Raw genomic sequence first — 21,383 nt, forward strand, 5'->3', positions numbered from 1 at the left:
CTTCAATGTCATTGTGCCTTAAAAATAGTTATTTTGTTTTCATTATGTTCTAATTTTTTATTTTTATATTGTTTGAACTCTTTTTCTTAAAAGATTAATATATTTATCATGTAAGTAAATCATGAAAAATAAAATGCATTATTACAGCCTTGAGAAAATCACTATTACTATTACACAGATTTTTAAATTTTATTTGAGTATTTTAATATCTAAAGAAAATCTATACATCTTTTAATAGGTTGAATCCTGATTTAAAACATTAACATTTCCCTAGGTTTCTAGCAACTCCCAGAGATGCCCCCCATCTCATTGATTCCAGTTCTACCTTCCAAAACTGTCTCCTTTCATCCTTCCCTCACTTGATCTCTCCTGCTCCTCTCTCCACCTGCTCATCCATCTGGTTCCCTATCTCCACCCACCCCTGATGACTATTCTATTTCTCCTTCTCAGTGAGATTCGAGCACTGTTCCCTGTACATAGCTGTACACAAGAAAACATGCAGAACCAACTAACCAGACCCATAGGTGCCCACAGATAGTGAACCACCAAGCGAATATACATGGGTCAGACCTAGGTCCTTGTCACATATGTAACAGTTGTGCAGCTTGGTATCCACGTGGGACTCCTAACAGCTGGAGCAGGATCTGTATCTGACTCCATTGCCTGCCTTTGGATCCCTTTGCCCTAACAACTTGGCTGCCTTGCCTAGCCACAATAGGAGAAGATGCACCTAGTCCTACTACAACCTGGTAAGCCAAGACGGCCTACTATCTATGGGAGTCCTTCCTTTTTCTGATCCTCTTATGAAGAGAAAGGGAAGACTGGAGGATTGCAGGAGATGTGGTGAGATGGAAGGACTGTGAGGAGAAGAGCGGCGTGAAGCTGTCATTGGGATGTAAAATAAATAAATTAATAAAAATAAGTTTGTCTTATACACTGCTTAAAATATATGTGTGTACTCTGTTGCAGTAAATATTTCAAAGTTCATAATGTATATGATGTTTACATCTTGTGTATGTGATAGGTGTACATAGTCTTCTGCTAATGTCTATAACTCTTGTCTTTGTATGGCTTGAGTGTACCCTCTAAAATTTATTTGAATTTGAGTTTTCATTGTGATCCAATTAAGAGGTAAGAACAACAAGAACTTACTAGGTTATGCGGACCTTATCCTCATGGATGAAATGACTCTATTATCTTCCTTGTGAATCTCCAGGAAGTTTCAGCCTCTGGAACCAGGATACAAAAAGTAATTTTCTTTAAAAACTAGCAGTCTACTGAATCTTTACTGGAAGTAAGAATAGTGTTAAACAGCAAGTTTGTTCAGATTTGGGTTTCTTGTTTTAATAGATACCTGAAATTGTGGAAGTAGACCTAGGCAATGTTGGACATTTTTTTTCCAAGAAAATTCAGAAAGCTTAGACTGTCCTGAAAAGTAGGAATTTCTTGGAGACTATGAAGTGTATGATCACAGTGTTGCTATGTACGTGAACATCAAAGGCCACCCCGAGGAGGTATCACATTGCAATGACCTATTAGAAATGAAGGAAACAACAGCCAGTTATAAAGTTCAGTCAAGCTGCATTTATGATTCATGGCTTTGTGGAAGGTGGACCTAAGGAATGATGAGGTAGAATATCTGAAGGATGAAATATGTATTTTTTTCTCTTTAAATTTTATTTATTTTTAAAAAATTTTTTATTATTAATTTATTCTTGTTACATCTCAATGGTTATCTCATCCCTTGTGTCCTCCCATTCTTCCCTCCCTCCCCTTTTCCCCTTACTCCCCTCCCCAATGACTGTTCCTGAAGAATTCAGGCTGTTATGACATACCTTTTAACTGCATAACTGTGGAGTGAGAGGAAGAGAGATTATATAAAAATGAACTTTGGCCTATAATAGGAGTTAGACAACTCAGCATGAGAGTGTAAAGAATAAGGATTATGTCTAGGATAGAATACATTGGACATTTGTTAGTCACCATTTGCTAGAGCTAAAGGTGGGGAGAACACAGCCATAGTTCTTTGGACTAAAGACTCAACCAAGAAAGAATTTCAGACCAACCTCCCCTCTAAACATTGATGCAAAAATACTCAATAAAATTCTCCGAAACCTAATCCAAGAATACATCAGAAACAATACCCACCATGATTAGTTAAGATTCATACCAGGGATGCAGGGATGGTTCAACATATGAAAACCCATAAATGTAATTTACTATATAAACAAACTCAGGTGCGCCATATTTGACCATGTCCCCTGGATGGGGAGAACTGGTGGCACTCAGAGGAAGGATAGCAGGCTACCAAGAAGAGACTTGATACCCTATGAGCATATACAGGGGGAGGAAATCCCCTTCAGTCACAGTCATAGGGGAGGGGAGTAGGGCAAAGTAGGAGGGAGGGAGACATGGGAGGATACATGGAATGGGATAACTATTGAGATGTAATATGAATGAATTAATAAAAACTAATTTAGTTGTATGGGTAAAATAACACATATTAGAATACATACATACAAATATATATAGTGTGAATAATAATCTTAAATTTGAATTATATACCATTGTATCAAAATTATATTATTTTGAATTAATTTGCAAAATTGCATACTAATAGATTAAAAATAACCTTGTGAATATCAATTAAGGCATGAAGTTGAGGAGTAGATTCACTATTCTACTTATTTGTCCTATCATCCATATATGTTTCTATATTTGCCCCCGTCTCTGTGTTCAACCTCTATCTCCAAACCTAAGAATGGAAGAACAAGGAAAAGAGAGACATCCCTGAGTCCAATCTCATTTTCTTTCTGAATAAGTCCAATAGTAACTTATAACCAACTCCCAATGAAAATAAACATCTATTTGTCCAAGAAAGCCACCAAAAATCTACCCAGTCTCCCTTAAGGGAAATAAGTGTTGATCACGTAAGGGTTCTTCTGGCTGATTTGGGATGAATAATACCTTTGTAGGGGCCCAAATAAAATTGGGGGAAATGGTTAAACAACCTAGAAATAGCATTTGTGGTCCATTTTCTAAGTGTTGAGAAATTCCAGGCTTAATAGAAGTCTTCTTTAGGACAATCTGAAACGTTGGATCAATTGGGATCAGAAGCTTTCTACAATGCTTTCTTGGGAGCTGTCTTGTTCTGGTGAGTACCAGCAACTGAAGCACCTGGGGCTGGAACATGAAGGATGCAGGATGTCAGCATCCAGCACGCTGAGAGGAATGAATCCTGTCAGGTCTGATCCAGCTTCAATGTCCAGTTCTTTTGTTCTGAAAACATAATTTCTCACAAACATTATACAGTCCTAAAATTATAAATGCATGAGGTGGGTGGGGGATACACAGAACAATTAAGGCTCATTCTCTGCTCTTTTAGCAGAAAAAGACATCTGTAAATCTTCATTCATGCCATATGAAAAATAGCATATAATTCTAAGTCATAGGGATTCTGTAGCTACAGAAACATTGCTTATGCATAGACATTTATGTCTATGCCAGTCTCAGAGTTATTTCTGTGTAGTGAGATTAGCAGTATAAGTTACCTGCTTGTTCTGCTGTTTACATTTTTTTGCAGTTTACATTCTTTACATCCCAATTGTAGCCCCCTCTGTAATTACCTCTGGATCCCACCTTCCCTTCGTCATCCCTCTCCCTCCCTCCCTTAGTCATCAGAAAGGGGAGCCCACCTCCCCTAATATCTGACCTGAGCCCATTAAGTCTCATAGGTACTACTTGTTTTCTCTGCCTCTGTGGCCTGGCAATGCTGTCCAGCCAGGGGGAAGTGATGAACATTGAGGGGCCAGAGTCCATGTCAGAAGTAGTCCTTACTTCCCATATTGTGGAACCCAGGAGGAGACTGTGCTGCCTGTCTACTGCATCTGAGCAGAGGGTCTAGGTCCTCACCACGCATGGTCCTTGGTAGATACATCAGTCTTTGCAGTAACCCCCTCTTCTGCCCAGATTTTCAAATGTATATTTTTATTATAATTTATTCACATTATCTCCCAATTGTTATCCTCTCTGTCTTAACTTCCCATTCCTCACTCCCTCTTCTACCTTCCCCCCTCCCCCCAGACCTCTGGCAACAGCCTGTTAAAAGATTATCAGGATAGCCTTCATTCCCTTCTACTGTGTGCCACTGAGCCCTCTTGCCTAGGGGCAGTGACCCAATCGTGGGTGTGCCTGTGCACGTCAGAGGTTCAGCAGCAGTCCCTTCCCCACCTCACACAGAGAATCATCAGTCCATCTGCTACATTGAACACGGGGTCTTGGTTCTGTGCAAGCATTGTCCAGTCTGAGTAGGTCCCCCTGTGCCCGGGTCCACAGGTCTTGATAGCCTCCCTGAGGAGCTTCTGCTTCCTCCCAGAACCTCCATTCCCCCACTCTTTCCTATATCTCTCAGCACTTTGCCCAGAGTCCAGCTTGGAGTCCCAGCATCTGTCCTGATCCCCCACTGGGTGAAATCTCTTAGAGGACATCTATGCTGGGCTAATATCCACTTATGAGTGAGTATATGCCATGCCTGCCTTTCTGGGTCTGGTTTTATCTCATGTAGGATGATCACATCTAGTTCCACCCATTTGTGTGCAAATTTCAAGATTTTCTTGTTTTTGTTTTTGTTTTAATAGTCAAATAGTATTCCATTGTGTAAATGTACCACAGTTTATCTATTCTTTGGTTGAGGAACATCTAGGTTGTTTTCAGAGTCTGGCTATTATGAATATAGCTGCTATGAACATAATTGAGCAAGTGCATTTGTTGTATGGTGGAGCAACTTTTGGGTCTATGCCCAGGAGTTGCATGGCTGGGTATTGAGGTGTCACTATCCCCAATTTTCTGAGAAAGTGCCAGATTGATTTCCAAAGTGGTTGTACAAGTTTGCACTCTCACCAACAATGGAGGAGTGTTCCCTTTTCTTGAGATACTCACATGTGCTGTCACTTGAGGTTTTGGTCTTAGCCATTGGGATAGGTCTCAGAGTTATTTAGATTTGCATTTCCCTGATGACTAGGGATGTTGAGCATTTCTTTAAGTGTTTCTCAGGCATTGGATAGTACTATGCTGATAATTCTCTGTTTAGATCTATACTCTATTTTTAACTGGATTATTTCGTTTGGTAGTATTTAATTTCTTGAGTTCTTTATATATTTTATATATTATATATTAGCCCTTTGTTGGGTGTGGGATTGTCTCCTGTGCCAATGAGTTCTAGCCTATTTCCCACTTTTCTTCTGACAGCTTTAGTGTGTCTGGTTTTATGTTGAAGTCTTTAATCCACTTGGACTTTATTTTTGTACAGGGTTATAAATATGGATCTATTTGCATTTTTTACAAGTAGAAATCCAGTTAGTCTAGCACCATTTGTTGAAGATGCTATCTTTTTTTTCCATTATATGGTTTTGACTTCTTTGTCAAAAAATTAAATGACCATAAATGTGTGGATTTATTTCTAGGTCTTCAATTTGATTCCATTGGTCAACTGGCTGTCTTTATTACTGTTGCTCTGCAGTACAACTTGAGATCCGGGCTGGAGATTGTTCCAGAAGATCTTTTATTGCACATGATTCTTTTATTCTGGGTTTTTTGTTTTTCCATATGAAATTGTTGAATTGATCATTCAAATCCTGTAAAAATGATGTAGGTATTTTGACAGGGATGACATTAAGTTTTTGTTTGGTGTATGTGAGTCTTTCATTTTAGAAGGTAGGTAGCTTCCCAAATGCAGAATCTTGATGACTCAAGGTAGGTTTTTCTCTCATTATTATTGTTCAGTTTATTTAATGCACATTTCTTCAACACCTGCCCTGGTTACCTTTCCATTAGGCTGCATGAGGCTCATGAGAAGAGGCAAATAACACATTTATAACGCAAGCTTCTATCCTTTTTATTTCTTTTTCTTTTTCTTTTTAGGAAGCTTCTATTGAGAAGGAAGGGAGGACAACTTTTTCTTAGAGAATTTGTCCACTAGAGCAAATTGCTTTTGTTCTTTTGAGGGTGATAAATATAGGTATATGTGCATTCTTCTACATGTAGACATTGTTAGACCAGAACCATTTGTTGATTATACTTTCTTTTTTCTATTGTATGGTTTTTTTGCTTCTTTGTAAAAAATCGGGTGTCTGTAGGTGTGGGGGTTTATTTCTAGATCTTCAATTTCATTGATCAGAAGACCACCTGCACAGTAAACTAAGCTGGGCCCACGGAGGCTCACAGAGACTGAACCACCAACCAAAGATAAGCATGGGCTGGATCTTTGCCCCCTACACATATGTAGCTTGGTCCTCATGTGGGTCCCCTAACTATGGGAGGAGGGGCTATCTCTGACTCTGTTACATGTCTTTGGATCCCTTCCCCCTAGCTGGGCTACTTTGTCTGACCTCAATGGAAGAAGATATGCTTAGTACTCCTGTGACTAGAGGTGCTAGGGTGGGTTGGTAGCCCTTAGGGGCCTTTCCTTCTGTGAGAAGGAAAGGATAGAATGGGGAGTCAGATATTAGGGCAGGACTGGGAGGAGAGGAAGGAGGGTCCTGGAATCAGGCTGTAAAGTGCTTAAGTAAATAAAATAAAAATAAATTGAAAAGAAAAGAAAAGGAAAGGAAAATTTAAAAAATGACTATATGTTTCCTGTAATAGTTGAGAAAAGATGGAAATTAGGATTGTCATAAATTGGAAGTCTGAAATTGTGAATCAGTTTATGCAGTTTTATTGTTCTACTCCTTAAATTATTTAGCATGAATTAATAAATTCTGAAATAAAGATTTGAATATAATTAGAATTTCATAATACATGAAATTAGATGTTGAAAATAAAAATGTGATAATTTGAAAACATATTGGACAGTCCGTCTTGAATATAAACAACTAAAGCATTAAAATAATTTTAACAATGTATGTGTCGGTACAGAAATTAAATGCTTCACAATTGTTCATGCAAATTGGAATTGAAAATGGCTAAAAAAGGCAAAAAGTGATATTAAAGTTAAGCATAGGAATTGTTTTGAAATCTCAAAATCTACTAAAATCATCTATTATATTTATGTGATAAAGAGAGGGCACTAACAATATAATATGTATTTGTACCAACTGTGGTGTGAAACTCAAATCTCTAAAAACCCCATTAAAAGCAGGCTGGTAATGATGTGCCATATGTACTGATCTGCATTGCTGAGATATCTCTAACCTGCATCTCCTTTTCTGTCACATCACCTTATTAAATAAGAATGAGTTGAGAATGTTAGCTTAAGTATTCATAAAGTTGTGGATAATATAAAGCTGGCAATTAGAGCAACACATGTTTTTTTTTTCCTTCCAGATGATGCATACCATATATCTATTTTAATTTGCTATAGATGATTGTCTCCAAAGAAAATTTTCGATCTCACAAAGCCAAAGCTATTTATATGAAAAAAAGGACAAATTATTCATTCAGTGTAACTACAAATTTATGTATTCATCCCGGGAAGGGAGCTGGTTAAATTCCACGAGTGCCCAGGTCTATTAATCAAGGCCCTGATCAGAAGTCATGAAGAAAACATTCCATACTTCGTCACATCTTCTGAGGAGACTGTTTTCTCTGGGCTGCTTTGTTATTCGCCTTTATAAATAATTCAGTGCATGTTGTCTTTTCCATGCACTTACATCTCTTTCATTAACACCTGTGAAAGTTGGAATTTCACACTGAAGGGCGAAAAATGCTCAACTCCAGCGGGACATTTTCTTTTCTTTCTTTTTTTTTTTTTTAGATCTGAGAACTTATGGATAAATAAGCTCTGTGTCTATAAGATAAGCAAAACAGCATTTATTTATTTACGTTTCCTGGACAAATGAGTGGCTTACTTTATTTTCTTTCCCTAAATCTCGTGTTTGTTCTTATTAAACAGATATGCTGCCTCCAGGTTGTCTGCACAGGTAGAAAAGCACCTTGAGGTAACAGCAGACCTGTGCAGGGGATCAATTAGGCCGCGGGGAAGCAATTTCCTCTCCTACCGTGTTAATTGACCCGTTATCCACATCTGTGAACACATTCCACGTTTTGGAACACCATCACTCTTTACTGCCGCAGGAAACTTATTAGACTCTCTGCTACCAGCTAACATGACCAGAGGAGACTCACGTGCACGGCTCTGAGACAGTAAAGGGTTATTGTTCATCCCGGGATGGTGTTTCCTCTTTCCCTTGTCCTCATCTTTCTTTTAGGTGCATAGTTCCAGAAAACGCTTTTGCATTTTGGAAAAGGAAAAGAAAGGAAAAGGAAAGGCAGTAGTGGATTCCTCCTGCTTTTGTCCGCCTGTCTGCCCCCCGGCCCCCGTTCTTTTAATATATTTATAGCCACAAAAGGCTTAAGGTAAGAGTGGATAAATGTTCACTTGTATCCATTTGTAAATAATCATGATTTAAGAGCTTGCTTCTGTTTATCAGTTTACTTACATACACTACAGTATAAAAGGCTCAAGGAACTTTTTCTGTAAAAGGTCAGTTAGTAAATATTTTCTATTTTGTGACATGGAGAATATTAGTATTCAAATAATGTTTTTGTTATTTTAGAGCAAAACAGTTTGAAATTATACACGTATAAATGGGTGTGAATATATTTCAAAACAGTCTATTTAAGAACATTAGTATTTCCATGTTTTGTTATTTTTACAAGTCAAATATTTTATTTAGTATATTCAGTATGAAAAGACATCAAGCACTCTTAAGTTTCTGACTACACAATAGTACTTGTCAGGCTATATTTGGTAAAAAAAAAAAAAAAAAAAAAAAAAACCAGCAGGATACATCATAAGCATCTTTAACAGCTTTAGTTACACCATGATGGTGGCAAGAACAATGGGAAAAACAAAAGCCTACTATTCAAATCTCACTGATTGAGTCACAAAGCACAACACACTCGTAAGCCAAATGACTCATTTCCACACATTCATGGGGTGTTAACACAGATTTGTTTACTTATAGTGATTTTACGCGTGTGTATAAATGACAAGATGCTATTTGTAAAATATAATTAATATTAGCATTTTTCAAGACATCACCTTAAGGATGTGTCAGCTCTATATGGTAAATACATTTAAGCAATTTATGACTGTAGATTTGGAAATATTTTAATATTATGAAATATTCCTTATAGAGTCCACATTTCTGGGTCCTTTCATTTAAAAATTTATCTCTTTTCAGTCATGGTTATTTAAAGACACTAGGGTTGATTAAATGATGTTTGTCCATTTTTTTCTACCATATGTATAGACTTTCAAACTCAAGCTTGATTATTTTATAATTCTGCTCGAGCACCACCGAAGGAGCACACTTTCTTGTCTGTTCTACTGGAAATTATGTTTTCTAATTATTTTTCCAAGAACAAGTTTACAGGTCACTGCTTGGAAAAGTATTGCTTCACTTTTTATTTATAAGGCAAATAAAGTACTGAGCACATGTTATGGTTAAGGTTATATATTTTTAATCACTATTGATTTTGTCTTCAAATTTTCTATTCATTTAGATTGTGCATAGTAAATCTTGAATGAACAGAAACATTTATGCTTTTTCTATTTCATCATATTGTTGCTACTGGAAATATCACTCAATGAATATATGGTTGGATATGATATATCATTTACAAACACGTGTGTTTGACTACTTGTGCCCCAGCTTTGGAGCTGATAGGAGAAGCTGTGAAACCTTTGGGATGTGGTACCCAGCTGGTGAAAAGAGGCTCCTCTGTCAAGTTTTGAAAGCTATAGTCTAGCCTGGCCTCCAGTTCTGTGCCCTGTGTCCTCTGATCCACTAAGATGTGAACAGCTTCTCACAAGCCCCCTCACTACAGATGGAGCTCCCCTATCCAACATGGCTTCCAGGCTTTTCAGAAACAGTGAATCAAACTAAATATTCTTCTTTTAATCTATTTTTGTCAGGTGTTTTATCACAAGAAGAGATACTGTAATGCAGTGGGTAATGTTGAGTGGCAGATGTTCAGCCTCCTCAAGCCTGAGTAAAAAACAATATGAAAAGCTTGAGCTTTAGCTATTTTCGTAGATTTCAGGGAATATTTTTGTTTATGTTATCATTACTCTTTACTTTATTTCTCTTTTTATTCCCTTCCACTTCCATTCCTCCTTCCCTTCCTCCTTCCCTTCCCTTTCTCCTTTTTGCATTCCTTTCCTTATTTTTATCCGTATAGCCTCTCTCACCTGACACTCACGGTGTTCCCTGCACTGGTCTCAAACTTTAAAGCTACAGATATGCCATTATGTGAACTTTTGTGGGGTACGGGCTACAGGTATATGCTACTGTCAGATGTCATTTCACAATTATATTTTAGAAGTGAAATAAATGTAACTTAATGTGTGTTCATCATGATGTGCCATATATTTAACTAAAAGTTTTAGTCTTAACAGTGGCATATCTCCACGACCAAAATTATGCTAGAAGTTGTGAATAATCATGAAAGAAGGAATAAGTTATCCAGATTTAGAACAAGAATACAGACACATATGTTTATGTATATGTATATGTATATGTATATATATATGTTTGATGGTATATATTTATATATTTGATGATAATGTAAATCAAGAGTAAGGCTTATTTATAAGTGTTCCTAATCATAATACTTAAAATAAAAATGTAACGAGGTTCTTTATCCATTTGGAGTAGAGTTTTGTGCAGAGTAAGAGATGAGTATGTAGTTTAATTCTTCCATAAATAGCTATCTGGTTTAATGAGTACCATTTGTTGAAGATGCTATATTTTCCCCAACAAGCATTGTTGGGCAGTTTGCCTAAATAAGGTGGCTTTAGGAATGAGAGCTTGGGTCCTCAATTTTATTCCATTGATCAATGTGTCTGTTTTTATGCCAACAACATGCTGTTTTTTTTATTACGTTAGGTCTGAATTATAGCTTGAAATCTGGGATGGTGATGGTTTGTGCAATAACGTACAGAAAGAGGACTTAAATTTGGAGGGAGATCCCATGGGAAAGGAGTATTCGGGAGTGTTGGAAAGAAGCACTAAGGCGCACATAGGGTCAAGATGTATTGTATCCATATCTCTTAATTTTCTTTGATATGATATGATAAACACTAGGACCAAAAGGCAACTTGAGGGAAGAATTCACTTCATCGTAAACTTTCAAGTGGCAGACTACTGCCAAGGGAAGGTAAGGCAGCTACCTGGAGGCAGGTGGTGGAGGAACGCTGCTCACTGGCTTGTTCAGACTGATTTAAAAAAAAATACAGTCCTGGTGTTGGGTGGTACTGGGCCCTTTCATTATCAAACATTAGTCACAGGAATTCTCTATAGATGTGCCCATAGGGCTGTATTCAACTAACTAGCACAACATACATAAAATTGTTAGGAGAGAAAGCTTTCGTGGACACGATGGCGGCACGCAGGCCTCTGCGTGTGGACTTTGTGCCCTCAGGACGCATGGCCAAGATCATCACTCAAGGCCTCATCCGAACCTCTGCCACTTCAGGGATCGGGGTTGCCAGACCACTAGCTGCGATCAGGAGGTGCTACAGAACTGCTCACTGGTCATCTTTGCCACCAAGCCGCAAGTCCTGCCAACTGTTATGGCAGAGGTGGCTCCTGCAGTCACCACAAAGCTCATCATCTTGTCTGGCTGCTGTGATCTCTCTGGACGAGCTGATGCTCCCGAACACATGATGGTTGTGTGTCTCTCCCAATGTACCCTGCCTAATACAGGCAAGGGACACAGCGACGACACGGGACCACCATGCCGGGAATGATGACGCTAAACTCCTACAGAACTTTCTGGAGGACTGTGGGCAGTGCATAGAGGTTCCCGAGTCCTACGTAGGTATCCACCCTGGCCTCAGTGCCAGTGGTGTAGCCTTCGTGTGTCCATTTTCGGAGGCCCTCGCTGAAGGTGCCCTCAAGATGGGCATGCTCAGTGACCTGGCCCACCACTTTTCTGCCCAGACCATGCTGGGGACAGCCAAAATGCTGCAGAAGGAAGGGAAGCCCAGCCCAGCGCCCCACAGATGTGCTCAAACCTGCTGGAACCACCATCTCTGAGCGTCATTCATGCCCTAGAGCAGGGTGACCTTCAAGCAGCCATTAGCAAGGTGGAAGTGGCTACTGGCTGGCCTAAAGAACTCAGCAAGAAGAAAGGCAGGCTTCAGATGAGACCATAGGCACCCTGCACAGCTACTGCCTCTGAGTGGTAAGATTAGCCTTGAATGGGTATAGTAAAGTGCCGTCGTCATCCAAACATAATGCTACCATCTTCATTAGAGAAGCTATGGCTACTTGTCAAATATCCTCAAGATCAGGTCTGTTGACTGTGACATTCATTCAAGGAAGGGAAGGTGGGGACGGTCATTTGATCCTTATCTGAGACTCCAGATCCTCCCTTCTGCACCACTCAGCCAGATGTAGTTGTGTCCTGATTGCACAGGGCCTCATGGTCTCAGGAGCTAGTAGAATATGTAGTTGTTGACGATTAACTGAGGCACGAGATGTTTCCATTCATTGCAGATATGGGAACATCATTTTCCATGCTGGCATGAAATGTTTTGATGGTGTGGCTGCTTTGGGGTCACTCACACTCCTGTAAGCAACAGCCCATCCATACTCTGTAAGCACAATAAAGTCATTGGTTCTCTAAAAAAAAAATAATTTCAAGGAATACATAAAAATTGTTTTAAGATATATTAGGCAGGGGATATATATTGCATTTGTGCTTATTGCCAGATATGCTGTTTATTAATTTTATTGAATTATACATATGGTAGTTCTTATACTAAAACTAATGTAGTTGATTATAGTAAAAGGATAAATATTGATCGTATTATCAAGTTCAACAGGAGTATGCTTATACTTGAATTTCTAGATTGTTTTATAAATTACCAATATTTATTTTATTTGGAGCTACATCAGAATCCTTTTTGTAGGCAGTTTATGAGGTAATTTTTAGTTCTTGCACATAAATAATAAAAAAGTGTGCAGCACTATAAGCCATCACTTTGATGTTATTGAATCAAGACTATTTATTCAACAGGACAATTTTAAACTCATGCCCATAAAACAAGATTATGTATGGATTGGTTGTGAGCACAGGCTCCCAGCTTTCTCTCTCTCCCAGGAGCAGGCTCCCAGGTCAGTCTTCTCTAACTCAGGGTTTGCTTGTATAGAATATAACAAGAACCACAGTACAGCAACGTTCAAGAGAGTGTAATTTCTTTGACACATAAAAACACACTGAGTGCGTTTTTTATGTTGCCTGCATGTTGGATGACTAGGAAAGTCATTCTTTGCAAAGACTGCAGTCAATTATAAGGGACAAGAAGGAATAAATGGAATAATATAAGCCTCTTCAAAGAAAATAATATGGTGTCTGGGTCTGATACTTTAGCTCCCCTGTTCCCATTATTTTCATGCCATACTGACCAAGGCATCTTTATCCTTCCCCCCAATCTCACAAAATCTCTAAAGTTTTCTACTATTAGTCCATGCATACGGTTTTCTTCGAGGATTTGTGTTAGCCAATTCAAAACTGGATATTCTTTCTCTCTTCCTTTGAGATGCACATATCCCCAAAGATTTTGTGTGTGTGTGTGTGTGCCAGTTTTACACACTTAAGAATGTCTTTATCAATTACCTGAGAGTCTTATATTTCTGTAGAATCATAAAAACACTGGCATTTCTGTAGTTTGGAAGCTTCTTGTGGCAGGCTGCAAAAATCTCATGTGTACACAAGGCATATATATACTCACACTAGAATATGACTCAACAAGTTGTTCCAATGAAAAGCTTTGGGTACCATGGTACCCTAGATCGTCAGCAGATTGTTCATATATGGAGACAAGAAGGCATGGATTGACATCCACAGTGAACACGAGTGTGTTGTTGTCCTCTATCTTCTTCAGGGTTGACTCGGTGGTCAGGGGGAATTTGATGGTCAAGCTTGTTTCTCCTGGGTGTACTCTTTTGAGGGTATTTGGGCTGCCTCTGGAGCCGCAGGGTCTTGGGCCGCCAGAAGGTGAGTGATGTGCAGATCTTCTTCTTCGTGCGGCTGTGGATGCCCTTCAGCACTGCCTTCTGAGCTTTCAAGGCCTTCGCTTGTGAACGTCAAGACTAAGAAACACCAGATCAAACAGGCTGTGAAGAAACTCTACGACATTGATGTGGCCAAAGTCAGCACTCTGATAAGGCCTGACGGAGAGAAGAAGGCGTGTGTTTGACTGGCTCCTGATTAGGATGCTCTGGATGTTGCCAACAAGATTAGGATCATCTAAACTGAGTCCAGCTGGCTAGTTCTAAATACACACTTTTTCACCATAAAAAAAAAAAAAAAAAAAAAAAGGCATGGATTGTGGCAACTGACTCTTGTACGTATGAATGCTAAGAATTCCTACAATAAAGCATATTTGGAACAGAGAATGAGGGAAGCTACCACACAGTTCTTTCTAACTTCAAAGATCTGATAAACCTCTAGAGTATTTGGTTGTTGCTGGGGAAAGTTCCAAACTCTAAAAGCCAGTCCCTGAAGTCCTGATGTTTATGGGTAGTAGAGGAATAGTGGCTAGATCTAAATAAAAGAAAACACTGGTTCTTTTTCTCCTTTTTTATTTTATTGAGTTCTTCAGTTGTATGGACTGTTTAGTGCTGAGTACAGGTCTTCCTTGTGAAGTCCACTGTTTTAAATGCCAGTTTGCCCTGGAAATTCCCCCAGTGCTATTCCTAGAACTAATGATTGGCAAGCCCTTAACTCAGTCGAGTTAACACCTCATCACAAGTGCTCAGGAGTCATGCCTTGCTTCTTAAAATTCCTCATTGGGAAAAATAATCATGCACTCAAAGACTGCACTTAGTGGGACGAGACAAACAGGATTGTGCATTTAGAGAGAGGCTAACTCACTGTTGTCAGTTATAAGCACTGTCTCCTCGTCTCCACTGGCAATCACATGTCATTTGGGAAGAACTGCAAATGCATTACAGCTTGTCTCATGATGCATCAGGGCAGCATGTTACAGCCAAATGCATTACAGCTTGTCTCATGATGCATCAGGGCAGCATGTTACAGCCAAATGCATTACAGTTTGTCTCATGATGCATCAGGGCAGCATGTTACAGCCAAATGCATTACAGCTTGTCTCATGATGCATCAGGGCAGCATGTTACAGCCAAATGCATTACAGCTTGTCTCATGATGCATCAGGGCAGCATGTTACGGCCAAATGCATTACAGTTTGTCTCTTGATGCACCAGGGCAGCATGTTATGGCCAAATGCATTACAGCTTGTCTCTTGATGCACCAGGGCAGCATGTTATGGCCAAATGCATTACAGCTTGTCTCCTGATGCACCAGGGCAGCATGTTACAGCCAAATGCATTACAGCTTGTCTCATGATGCATCAGGGCAGCATGTTACGGCCAAATGCATTACAGCTCGTCTCATGATGCATCAGGGCAGCATGTTACGGCCAAATGCATTACAGCTCGTCTCATGATGCATCAGGGCAGCATGTTATGGCCAAATGCATTACAGCTTGTCTCATGATGCATCAGGGCAGCATGTTATGGCCAAATGCATTACAGCTTGTCTCATGATGCATCAGGGCAGCGTGTTATGGCCAAAAGGATGTTGAGTGTAAGTGAGGTCAACTGTATCGATGTGAGTAAAAGGAATACTGTTTTATTTGGAGTTTATAGAATTCAGCTGACCTGGGATGGGCTCAGCTAACCTTTCTGCTCCTGGTCATGCTTCACTGGTCAGTAGTGGGCCACCTAGGTAGTTCTGCCCAGTGTCACACGTGCAACTAAGGGGGTCTACCAATAATGTCCTCAGTTGTGTCTGTTATGTCTTTTGTTTCCTTAAAGACTAGCTAAGGCAGAGGTTCGAGAAGAAGAAAACTAATAAAGGGGAAGACACCACAAATTCCAATCCTCTTTATACTTTGTATTTGCTATCCTACTGTATATTGACACCTTACAAAGAAAAGCAAAGTGCAAAAAATAATTCAGATTTATAGTAGCAGGAAGATGTGGATGAAGGTGGTTGTAGAGAATCCTGAAAGTCATACCAAAAATGGTGTGAGTACAGTGAGGAACAAAAAAATTAGGCTTTTCAAGTGAATCTACTGTACTAGAGAGATACTTTTTTATACCTGTTGATGGATCACTTAAATGGACATGGAGTCTTTCTTTAAGTACAGTGCTTGCAGGAAATCTACCTATAATCTTACAAATACACTTATAAAAATAATGTTAGCCTAATGGTTTAATCCAAAATACCACGAGCTCTATACTATACTATACTATACTATACTGAATTATAAAACATATAATAATTACAAATTAGTAATTATGTTTTTCTTTGCTGGATTTTTTTGGTATACTAGGAAACTTTACAAGAGTCAGGATGTTAAATATTAGTAAAGTTTTCCTGTTGAAGCATTTTAATTAAACTTCAGGCAGTTTTATAGTAAAACCTTTTATATTATGTCTCACTTTAGAAAAATTAATAAAAAGGGCACGTAGTGTTCGTGGCTTATTAAAAAGTCAGGCAAACGCAGTTGAAATAGGCATAAGCTTCATGCAGCATTCTTATTTGCACACAGTGCAACCTTTCGCACTTCTCAGAGCTCAGCAGCTAAGCTCATCTGAGAAGATCGTCTGTCTTTTCTGTGTTCACAAACAAAAAGCTGCAGCCCCATTGTTTATGTGATAGCTAAAATGATGCAGATGTTGGACCCTTTGTGGTCCACATTTTTCTTTATCATCCTGCATTCTTGTGGGAAGAGCGACAGCGGAATGCTTTCTAATTGCAATCTCCCTTGTCAGCCAGAAGCAGCTGGTGGAAAAGAAATCATTTTGTAGTCTTTGAATTTCCCACTCTTTTAGTTGAATTTGCACAAAACACAGTGAAAGCCATGTTAATATGAAAACCTGCATCAAACAGACAGTTTCCCCCAAACTTAGGATGCATGACCAGGAAAATAAACACTTGTAGAATCCTAGTTCAAAATGTGTAATAATCTGTGAGAGAGACTTGGAAAGCAAAAGTTCTCCTTATGTGTGGCAGTGTTATATAATCATTAATTACAGTGTTGAAATGGTTTTGACTTTGGGTAAATTAGTTTTTAACCAAGTACCTCAATGACATAGCTAATAAGAAGCATGTGCAAATGCACTATAGGTATGTCTGTGATAGAAACTGAAGTGAAGAGAAAAACCCGTGTCCCTACCTCTTTTTTATTTAGTAAAGATATGCTTTAATGTAAGACACCATTAGTTTTATATTGGACAAATTATTTATATATTGATTCAAATGTAATTCAAATGACAGCTCGCTTAAAGAAAACTTACCAGTTTAATCATGACTGGTGGATCGTGACAGGTGGATCGGAGCCCAGGGGGGTCTGATCAAACTATGGCACTAACCAAGGACAATACAAGTAGTAAACATTGAACCCCTACTCTGATCTACAGCACATTCTCCACAGTTATGTGGAGAGCAGGGATTGACTCTGACATGAACTCTGGTGCCCCATATTTGACCACCTCCCCTTGGTGGGGAGACCTGGTGGCACTCAAAGAAAGAATAAGCAGGCTACCAAGATGAGACTCGATAGCCTATGATCATATAGTGGGGGAGGAGGTCCCCCTAGGTCTATGACCTAGGGGAGGGGAATAGGGTGAATGAGGGAGGGAGGGAAGAACGTGAGGATACAAGTGATGGGATAACAACTGAGTTGATATCTGAATAAATTAATTAAATAAAAAATTTAAAAACCTACCAATTGAATAATTTGCTATGAATCACACAGTCCATTGTGTGTATCAATTCTTTATATCTTTTTTTTCCTTTTTCTTTCCATTTCTTCTTATTGAGGTTTTCTTGCTTTTGTTGCTGCTGTTTTTGTTCATTTACTCTTTAAGACACAGTCATTGTCTTGATCACAGTCTAACTCCCTCTATAACACAGGCTAGCCTGGAGTTTGTGAGTGCTGCTGCCTCAGATTCCTCATGGCATCATAATGCCCCAACCCCAGTTCTTTAATAGGAGCTTACAATGACCTGTCCTCCAGGACACTGTGAGGATGAAAGTTCTGTGTCAACATTTGATGGAACTCTGTAGAACTGCCATCCTCATTATACCCTCTAGAAGAACAAAAAACCCATACAATTCTGAAATAATTTTAGCTTTCTAGTGTAGCAAGCTCAGGTGCACCCCACAATGCCTCATCATAGAGATTCTACTCACATATGTGTGCAACAAGCTTGGCATATTTAATCACTTGATAAATTAGTAATCTGTATGTTTAAAGAAAATAGTAATTCTTAATTAAATATTGATTGTAGTCTAGTAACTTTTATCATAATGGTCAAAATTTGTTGAGACTGGCTTTAGAATCCACCCATTGATAAAGAATAGTACTTAAAATTGTGTTTTCTACATGAGAAATTCCTTGAGTTTGCAATTTTGCATAAGAAAAATAGTTCTAGATATGTTCAAGTAAATTTCAGATTTTTCTGCATATAAATTTGTTGAAATGGTATGCTCTGATAAAAAGTAAGAGACCATAAGTAATATACTCTGGGAATAAATTTATATTTCATGATGGCAGCTCATTAAATTATATGTACAGATGATCAAATAAGCTTGCTACCAGTTATCTTTACTTTGCTGTGAATACTATGAAAGAATGGAAATTCTTCATATTTTGAGAATACTTATGAATTCCCATGGAACTGGAACTTAGTGAAATTGCAGTAAAGTGCCAGTCATTGATGTTGCTTGACTTCCTCTACCCAGGAGGTATTGTGATCAACACCATGCCCACCTTGTCACTTTTCAGAGGCTGCTAACTCCACACTTTGTTGTTCTTGTTAAGAAAAAAAAAAAAAAAAAAAGAACTGCTTCTCTATATAATGTCACTGATGAGCATCAAGAGGATTCAGAGCAGCACGTGCTCATCAGCTTCGGTGCCGAGTGCGCTTGTTATCATCCTATAAAGGAAGATGGAACACGCAGGTGTCTTTCATGATAAATTATACTACAAGTTTGTTCTTTTTTTTTTAATGTATACACTATTAAAAAAAAAGGGTTGGTACTACAGAAGTTTAATTCTAACATTTTCTTTGAAAACACAAAGTATAACACACACATGCATGGAACAGCAGGCCATGTGAGAAGTTCAAAGTAGCCTTTGCTGTTAAGCAGAAAACAAAGCAACTGTAAAGCAACATGCTTAGATACGAAGCCGGTTAGATCTTGCATCAGTGACTACCGCAGAGTGAAACAACAGGCGTGAGCTACGGAATCACGAAGGCAAAAAGGAAGTGCTCAAAGTAAGCATTAAATAATTCACGTGGTATTTAGATAGTTCAATCTAGATGTTCCATCTCAGTCCGAACAGTTATATTGCGATTCTTTTATTGTCAGCACGCACTGTGCTGTGCTTCCTTCTAGTCTAGAACACTTTGGAGTCTCATGGTGGCCCAATTACTTCCTTATTTCCAGGGCCTCTGAGACCTGGAGGTCCATTTCCACTTCTCATGCAAATCACTGGACGTTTCGTTTGGCTTTTCCACAAGGCATCTGACTTACTGTTTCTGTATTACTTACTATTTTAATTAATAACCCTATGAGGCAGTCAAGATAAAGACTTGGGGATTAATGTAATGTTCTTTCAGCATATTCAAATATTCCTTATCAAATGCTGTGTTTTCATGCCCCTACCTGTCATCATTAATCCTGTATGGCAATGCAGGATACAGTACTGATGATTACTATAAAATATTGTCACCTCACTGTGCCATTTTATGGTTAACCTAATGGTAGATTGAATGTTTGTCATAAGATGTTTTCTCTATTTTATTTAATTAATTACATACATATTAATGCTTGACTAAACTGCATAACAGGAATTATGTGTAAATTATATCTGAATCACTATGAACTAGTCAATAGATACATAGAAATGTATAAAATGTGGCAGAATATGCTGTTGAAGTAAAACAAAAGGCACATGGGTCCCAGACTAAGTCAGCACTTCAAAGTGAAGATGTTTATCATGCCCACTACTGAGATCCAGAAGCAGGCTGCAGATGAGGAAGGGACAGGGTATTAGGAAATAACAATTTTACCTTTCATGGGTGATAAATGCAGAATCAGACTAGGGCTTCTCAAACTTTTGATTCCTGAGTTCATGATTCACAAAGCCATGAGTCTTTATAGTCAATCCTGCTCCTTATCAATTTCCAACTCTGTCATGCCTACGAAGACAATCCTTCCAAGTGGAAGCTCTGGTGTTGACTCTTTCTGAGAGCCATGTGGGTCATGTATAAGCCTGTCAGTCTTGCATAATTCAAATATATTCTGTCTTTTCATTTTTCTTTTTAGAACACATACAATTATTGTACATATTTATGAGTTTAGAATTGTGATTTAACTATGTGAATATTCTGAAATTATGAAACCAGACATTCTTCACCTAAGACATTTACTGTTTAGCTGCAGAAATGAGTTTCAAAATCTTTTCTTGTAATTTGAGCATGCAATGGGGATGGAGCTATTTATATATGACAGTGTCAATCCACTGTGTTTGTGAACATTGGAACTTATTTCTCACACCTAACTTTCATTTTATACCAATTAATTGAGCTATTTGGATTTGTTCCATCATTTCTTTCCTAGCCTCTGGTTATGATTAATCTGTTCTCTACTTCTATTTGGCCTTTTTAAATTTTTTTTTCATAGAAATAAGATTATATAGTACTTGTCTTCTTGCGTTGGCTTATACTTAACATATATATCTCTAGTTACAAATGTCATACATTATATGGTTTCACAATTTTAATGGTCTGCTATATATGCAAAATAAAATTGGGATAGTTCTATAACATAGAAATTCATATTTTAATATAAAGGGCCTCATAGTCATGTAAAAACAATCCAACATGAGTAAATATTTTACATCTTTTGACTTTTCAGTTTTGAATATAAATTCATAGTTTTGGTATATAGTTTGCATTCATTTCACTAAGGAAATGAAGGAATAAGAGATGTAAAAATTGTTCATCAGTATATACATAAATATTCACATATTTATTCTTAAAATGTCATATGTATGTACTCTATACAGTACAAATGAGATTATAATACTATTGGATAAAATTGTCCTGAGAGATGTTTTTAGTAAATTGTTGAGTGAAAACATTTGTGAATCTGCATGGTAGGAATTATTTACTAAAATTTTTATTGCATTTATTTATTTGTGTATGTGTGGTTAGGTGCATTTTTATGTTGCCTTTTTAAAGGTCACAGAACTATTAGCAGGAGTCATTCTCTCTTTCTATCCTGCAGGTACTGGGGCTAGAACTCAGGTTGTTAAGCTTACCAGCAGGAGC

The 21,383-nt window shown here is 38.2% G+C and overlaps 1 pseudogene; it reads left to right on the forward strand.

Moving 5' to 3' along the window:
- Positions 1–11,381: 11,381 nt before the first annotated feature.
- LOC127183640 (pyrroline-5-carboxylate reductase 3-like) lies at positions 11,382–12,160 on the forward strand (annotated as a pseudogene).
- The last annotated feature ends 9,223 nt before the right edge of the window (positions 12,161–21,383 follow it).

Source organism: Acomys russatus, chromosome 31, assembly GCF_903995435.1.
Source record: "Acomys russatus chromosome 31, mAcoRus1.1, whole genome shotgun sequence".
NCBI classification, from domain to species: domain Eukaryota; kingdom Metazoa; phylum Chordata; class Mammalia; order Rodentia; family Muridae; genus Acomys; species Acomys russatus.